This window comes from Giraffa tippelskirchi, chromosome 9 (assembly GCF_054371585.1).
Source record: "Giraffa tippelskirchi isolate mGirTip1 chromosome 9, T2T-mGirTip1v1.2.pri, whole genome shotgun sequence".
Lineage (NCBI taxonomy): Eukaryota > Metazoa > Chordata > Mammalia > Artiodactyla > Giraffidae > Giraffa > Giraffa tippelskirchi.
The window spans coordinates 158,040,984-158,048,499 of record NC_137283.1 but is presented as its reverse complement, the minus strand read 5'-3'; the positions used below and the strand labels follow the sequence as shown (position 1 = coordinate 158,048,499).

Sequence of the window (7,516 nt, the reverse complement as noted above, 5' to 3'; positions counted from 1 at the left end):
TCAGTTTCCAGAGAGGTACAGAAGCATGCTGCAGAACTGGTTTGGCTTGGAACTGAAACCACACGGAGGAGAAAATGTTTGCAGTACAGGGAGGCGTCACTTCCAGAAGGGAACTTAGCAAGGGGCCCATTTCCCAGTGGTTTATTTATCTTCAGAGATTTCTTTCCTGTCCATGTATCAGTATCACTGGAGACTGGAAACAATCACCAAGTGAAAACTCCTACGTTTAAATATTTAAGATTCAAATCAAAGCAATAAAAATTTCCTATGATTAAATCTGGGCTTCCCAGGTAGCTCAGTGGTAAAGAATCCGCCTGACAATGCAGGAGACGGGGACTCGATCCCTGGGTCAGGAAGATCCCCTAGAGGAGGAAATGGCTACCTGCCCCAGTATTCTTCTTGGAAAATTCCATGGACAAAGGAGCCTGGCGGGCTACGGTCCATGAGGTCACAAAGAGTAGGACACAACTGAGTAACTCAGCATACACACATACACATGATTACATTAACTCTAAAGTTTCAATATAGAACTATTTTTCACAGGGGTCCTATCCAAGATTCAGGATTCTGGATGACTTTCACACTTTACTGTGGAATTTTCTTTCCATTTGCAAGATATCAGTGTTTAACAAGTATTTGTTGGTGAAGGGACTAGCAGAAGCATGAGTGAATCACACAAGAATCCGTTTACACCCTAAACCACTAAGCTGGAGAGGAAAAGTGCTGAGGACCAGGATCTTCTCAGGGGGAACGCACAGGATGCAGAACCTGTCTAAGAGTGTCGCTGAAGCCCACCTACCCGTCCACCAGCCCCTACCAAAGAAAGCAGGTACTTTCTTTTCTTTCTCTCCATTTCTTTCTTTCTTTGTTTAGCCACACTACTTGGCTTGTGGGATCTTAGTTCCCTGACTAGGGATAGAACCCATACCCACTGCCTTGATAGGTAGAGTCTTAACCACTGGGCTGCCAAGAAAGTCGTCCCTTTTTTAATGAAATATTTCAAACCTATGGAAAGACATAAAAAGTCATACAATCAATACATTTTATTCCCCACCACCAAGTTTAAGAAATAAAACATTTCAAACAGTTCCCAGCATAACCCTAATTTTCCTCTCTCTCTTCAAGAAGCAACTCCTATCTGGAACTGAGTGTCTTCATTTCCATGTTCTTCTTCTACTAATCATGTATATATCATTAATCACCTGTTGTTCAGTCACTAAGTTGTGTCCAACTCTTTGTGACCCCATGAGCAGTAGCCCACCAGGCTCCTCTGTCCATGGGATTTCCCAGGCAAGAATATTGGAGTGGGTTGCTGTTTCCTTATCTGGGGGATCTTCCTAACCCAAGGATTGAACTCTTGTCTCTTGCAACAGCTGGCAGATTCTTTACCACTGAGCCACCAGGGAAATCCATTACTAACCACTAGTTAGGTATTGTTATGTACATTTTAAAGCCTCATCTGAATATGATACCACAGGGCTGCGCCAAGATGTGTGGGGTCCTGGGCAAATATTTTTTGCAGGGCCCTTGAGTTGCCCAAAATAGTGTGTCAGCCCTCTGCTGGCAGCCCAGTCTTGCTCTGTGAAGTTCACACCCAGTAGGAGCAGTCTGCCCACAGTCTGAGAAAGGCACAGTCCAGGGCACCTCAGGGCTTCTGGTCAACCTTATGTGTTGCACTAGAGGTTGGGAAGGAGGGCAGGTCTCCATCCAAGCTCAGAACGCCCTGCCCAGAGAGCTGGTCCCAGGTCCTGAGGAGTGGAGAAGGGGGCAGTCCCTCCAGGTTGCAGGGATTCCTAGACAGGAGGACCCAGGACAGAGGTCCCAGCTGCCCCAGTCTAACACTGGCACTGGTTTACTGAATGCCTGCTTCTGCAACTCACATTTGCCAGTTAACACTGTGAGATCTCTCCATGTTGACCACCATAGCTCCAGCTCATTCATTTTCACTGCTATTCAATGGATAACAATTTCTTTATCCATTCTCCTGATGATAGACATTTCCATTGTTCACAGTTTTCCATGGTAAAAGACTCAGTGTTGATTCAGACCTCAAACTCCAAGCCCATACAAGTGGAAATGTGTGGCAACAAATTCTTAGAAGCTATTTTTTTTCTCCCCCACTCAGACCATGGGCAAAGACAAATTTCCTTGTTATTTCTCTTTGCTAAAAATCAGATCTTTTTCTTTTATCCATTCTTTTCCCGGAGGATGTAGCCCTTTGAAGGTCTTGGAACTATGTAAGCGGAGTTCTTTGTCTTGTCTCCCTTCTTGCATGAGCCACCAGGACCTTGTTTACCAAGCTTAAGGGGCCATCCAAGCATTTAGGTTACCAGATTGGCAAATACCCTCCACATGGCAGCAGCTTCAGCATCTGCCTACAACTCCCATTTCCAGCTCCCTTTCCATTTGTGACCCTTGAAAATTTCCTGATCATCTTCTGACCTCAAATAGGTATTTAAAAGATTTTTGTTACATTTGAAATGAAATGTAATACCAGCATTTGACTACAAATACAAATGAAATAGCAGCATTTCTAGCTATTTTGTATTTGGGCTGTTTTCACTTCGTTGTTGTTTGTGTTTGTCCTGGTAGTAGAATTAGCAGAGGTTCCTGTCTAGTTAATAGCATGTTGTGTCTTGGAAATACAGCACAGGACATTAGTTTTTGCTGGTGAAGCTCTAGAAGACTGTGCAGGGCTCGAGTTCAATCCCTGTGGCAGCAGCTTCCCAAAATCTAGAGTGACTGGGGCAGAGGTAGCAGCTCATTGGAGGCGCCAGTTCCAGGGTGCTGTGCTCAGAATCAGTCCTGGAAGCCCATGTGGGTCCTGCTCCTCCAGCTCTTCCAGTGATTTTTGTCAGAAGCTAATTCCCTTTGTCAAAGCAATTTCTCATTAAAATTGAAAGAGTGGCAACTGTTATCTCCAGCTGAACCCTGCCCAACACGAACATCTGGAGTCTAAAGACAGAAGAGGACTTCCCTAGTCGTCCAGTAGCTAAGACTCCACGCTCCCAATGCAGGTGCCTAAGTTCAATCCCTGTTCAGGGAATTAGATCCCATATGCCACAACTAAGACTTGGAGCAGCCAAACAAGTAAATAAAAATAAATAAATATTAAAAAAAATAAAGAGAATAAATGATTAAATACATTTTAAAAAGGAGTCAGCCATGTTTGCAGTTGAAAAAAATGCAACTTAAGACAAGATAGATGTACCTTTTAAATTTTACTAGTATTTTTTAAAGATATGTTGCATCTATCACATTGGCAAGTATTCAAAACATAATGCCCAGTAATGGTAGAGATTTGAGGAAGCAGAGACACTGTCATTCACTGCTCCTACTAATATAAACTTAATACAACCTTTCTGGACAAAAAAGCTTTAAAAATGTGTATGACCTTGGACCTGGTGCTTCTACCTGGGAGAGTTTATCCTAAAGGAATAATTAGGATATGCACAAAGATTTTATTGCAAGAATGTTCAATGACTTATTGTCTAATTTTTTAAAAAGGAAATTATGTCATGTTGAACAATTGAGGGCTGGTCAAATAAATTATGTCTCATACGTAATACAGAACATTATCCAGACTTTAAAAAATCTATAGTAGAAGAATGCTAATAACAGGGGAAACTCTTGCCAATGTATTAAATGAATATAAGTTATAAACAATGAGCACGAGAGGACTCCAGTTTTGATAAAGAAGTAGATAAAATAATATTTTCAAGATATTAACAAACAACGTGGATGAATCTCACAGACATCATTTTGCATAAGTTTTTTCGGGGGGGCTGCGCTGAACCTTCCATTGCATCACGTGGGCTTTAGCTGCGGTGATCGCAGGCTCCTCTCTAGTTGCCATGCACAGGCTTCTCCTTGCAGTGGCATCTCTTGTTGCTGAGCATGGGCTTAGCTGCTCCATGGCATGTGGAATCTTCCCAAACCCAGGATCAAACCCATGTCTCCTGCCCTGGCAGGTGGATTCCCAGCCACTGGACCACCAGGAAAGTCCTCACGGACATCATCTTGAACAAAAGGAGCCAGATACAAAAACATGCACACTAAAAGAAGTCAAAATGGTTTACCTTCATGTGTGGGGGCAGGGGTGCAGGGAGAATGGATATTGATGGGAAAGGAATGGAAGCACAATTTCCCGGATGCTGTGAATATTTTCTATCTTGAGCTAGGATGTAGTCATATAGGTGCCCACGGATAAAAAACTGTTTTGAGTTGTGCACTTTGGATGGTCTTCCTGCACTTTCTTGTCTGCATTTTAAACCCCAATTTTAAAAAAGTAAAAATCTTTCTGCCAATGTCCTGTCCCCTGCCCCTCTACACCTCTAGCATCAGACCGGAGCATCCAGTCACCTGTCGGTCGTCTGGAGAGAGGTGTGAGAAAGCAGCAGTCCCAGTGGCCACAGAGTTAACACCCAGAGGTCTCCAGCTCCTTCCAGAGCTGAGCCCTGCCCCCAGGATCCAGGGAGGACTTCCCTTAGGCCATCGACAAGATGCAGCTGCTCACTGAGGCTGGGCTTGGGCTCTGTGCTTGCCCGTGGGGATGACCCCCTCTTACATTGTCCTCGGATGTGAAAAGACCTAGAGAAGGAGAGTATGCCCCAGGAGAGAAGGGGGGCAGAGGTGGGGTGGGGAGCACAGATACTGCAAATATGTAGCTCATGAAATTCCTAAGCAGAGATAATGGTTAAATACCTCCCACTGCAAAGGTATAAAGGAAAGAGGGAAGGAAGGAAGCAAGGGAGGGAGGGGGGAAGAAAGGACGGAAGAAACCAAGGTGGGGAAGGAAGGAGGGGAAAAAAGAGGGAGGGAAGGAGGGAGCAAAAAAGACTTCAAAAATGAATGCTAAAATAGAATTACGGATGATTTTTAAAATTTTCACTCGTCTGCATTTACTCAATTGTTTTTAACAGAAAATGCATATTATTTTTGCAATAAGAAAAGGAGGCTGTTTTGTTTGTGCTTCACATACAGACACTGCATACGTGGCAGGACGCGTATAGTGCTCAACAGTTCCCACTGGTCCTGTTCAATTTTGACCTTAGGTCAATCCGGCCTGGTTTTAGGTGACCTCAGGTTGACCTACGCTGGTCTTTGAGCATTTTGGGTTATAATCACCTTGAGGATTGTGCAAGAAATATGACTTTGTTGGGAGTCTTTTTCCTTGATAACAGATTACTAAAGACATACCAAGAAAGAAAGAGTGCCCTGGTGCATGTATGTGCAGGCTGGATTCTCTCCAGCACTACACACAGGTAGGCCCTGGGCACAGAGCCACCAAGGAGGGGGTGGGTTACCTCTGACCATCAGAGCCTCTCTTTCCATGCTCCTCCCTGCTTTCAGCACTTGTTTCCAGGAAAGGCTCTGCAGTCTCTTTCTTTCTGAGTTTAAAAGCACTGAGAGCGATCAGAGTATAAGATCAGAGTCTTAGCAGATGCTCTAGTTGTAGATTTTTGCAAAAAGAATCAACCACTGCATAGGTGTTTTATGACAGAATAGGAAGCCTCTGTATTGCCTTCAACATCAGTCCTTTAATACCAGCTGCCACCAACTCTGCCACCCTAAGACCCTGACCCAATCCATTTCCCACCCTAGTCACTGCTCCAAGTTCCCTGTTCCTGCTTGGGATGGTCCATGATTGTTGCCACATTATAAAATCATGTCCACATTGGTTGGACCCTCTTCCATCCTCAGTTTGGTGACCAGGTGCCACTGAACAGAAAGTTTGAGGTGGACTGTAGCGCCCTCAGAGAAGGTGCTAATACAGATGGCCCCCAACGTATAGTTTCCGCTTTTTCATACTGTTCATCGGGTTCTCACGGCAAGAATATACTGCAGTGGTTTGCCATTCCCTCCTCCAGTGGACCACATTCTGTCAGAACTCTTCATTATGACCTGTCTGCCTTGGGTGACCCTGTGTGGCATGGCTCATAGCTTCACTGAGTTATGCAAGCCCCTTCACCACAACAAGGCTGTGATCCATGAAGGGGGAAGGACTAGTCATTCCTAAAGGAAATCAATCCTGAATGTTCATTGGAAGGACTGATGCTGAAGCTGAAGCTCCAATATTTTGCCCACCTGATGAGAACAGCTGACTCATTGGAAAAGATCCTGATGCTGGGAAAGATTGAGGGCAGGAGGAGAAGGGGACGACAGAGGATGAGATGGTTGGATGGCATCACTGACACAATGGACATGAGTTTGAGCAAAGTCCAAGAGATAGTGGAGGACAGGGGAGCCTGGCATGCTGCAGTCAGTGGGGTCACAAAGAGTTGGACATGACTTAGCAACTGAACAACAACAATTTACAGTGGTTTGACTTTATGATGTTTCAAAAGTGATACACATTCAGCACTCTCTGCCACTGCCTAGCTCTGGCTCAGGAAAAGATCCAAATTCCAAATTGAAGTACAATTTCTACCGAATGTGTGACAACAGTCAACAATCAATACACTAATACTCTGTACACAGACAAGCATTGTTTTTCGCTTTCAGTACTGTATTCAATAAATCACATGAACTATTTCAATACTTTATTGTAGGATAAGATTGTGCTAGATGATTTTGCCCAACTGTGGGCTAAAGTACGTGTTTAGAGCACATTCAAGGTGGGTAAGGCTAAGTTATGATGTTTGGTGGGTTGGCTGTATTAAATGCATTTTTGACTTGGGATATTTTCCACTTATAATGGGTTTCTAAGGTGTAACCTCATTGTAAGTCAAGGAAGATCTGCAGTTGGGACTGGTAGGGAGATAGTTTGCATAAGTAATTGAAGGCAGGACAATGGTGAAACTTCTCTCGCTGGAGCAGAGACTTCTAGGTGGAGCTTCTTCTCCCCAGAGGCTGGAACAGAAACTCAAACACACTGATGGACAGAAGGGATGGCAGGATATCGAAGAGTAAGCTGATTAACTTGTATTTTATCTTAAAAGCGACAGTGCGTCAAGCAAAGAGTTCTGAGCAGTCCAGCTGAAATTGTACTTTAGAAAGATGTAATCTGCAGGATGGGTAAGGGAGACCTGGTGATGCAGAAGCAGGGCTGTAGGCTACTCCCCAGGAGAGAAGGCACTTAGGGAGCCAACCACAAAAACAGACATCGTCAAACAAGACTCATTGGACTTGAGTGCCTCATTGGGTGAGAAGGGTTCACACAAGGAAAGAATCGAAGACAGTGCTGACCTATAAGCCTGGTGAAACTGGATACACTCCCCGACCTCTTCCCGTTCGCTCATTCACTGAACACCAATCAAGCACTTACCATGTACAAAGAGCTAGAGATTTAAAAGATAGGAAAGGGAGACAGCATGTACTCTTCCAGGAGCTTATGAGAGTGCAGCCTAGTGTGAAAGAGGCAACTCAACAGTTACAAAAATGATGCGAAGATGCAAGCGTTGCTGCACTTGGCTCGGGGTGCTACCGAGCGTGGAGAAGGGTCTTTAATTCTCATGACAGGTACTGCCATCAACATGAACCCTGCTGCCCACTACGCTAGCTCATTCTGTCATAG

General features: G+C 44.4%; 1 long non-coding RNA gene across 1 annotated transcript in view; it reads left to right on the top strand.

The window, feature by feature from the left end:
• The first annotated feature begins 459 nt into the window (after positions 1–459).
• LOC145521514 (uncharacterized) overlaps positions 460–7,516 on the top strand; it is a 23,097-nt gene continuing 16,040 nt past the window's right edge. Inside the window, exon 1 of the long non-coding RNA XR_014065430.1 lies at positions 460–829. This is a non-coding gene — a long non-coding RNA (uncharacterized LOC145521514). The remainder of the gene's footprint in view (positions 830–7,516) is intronic.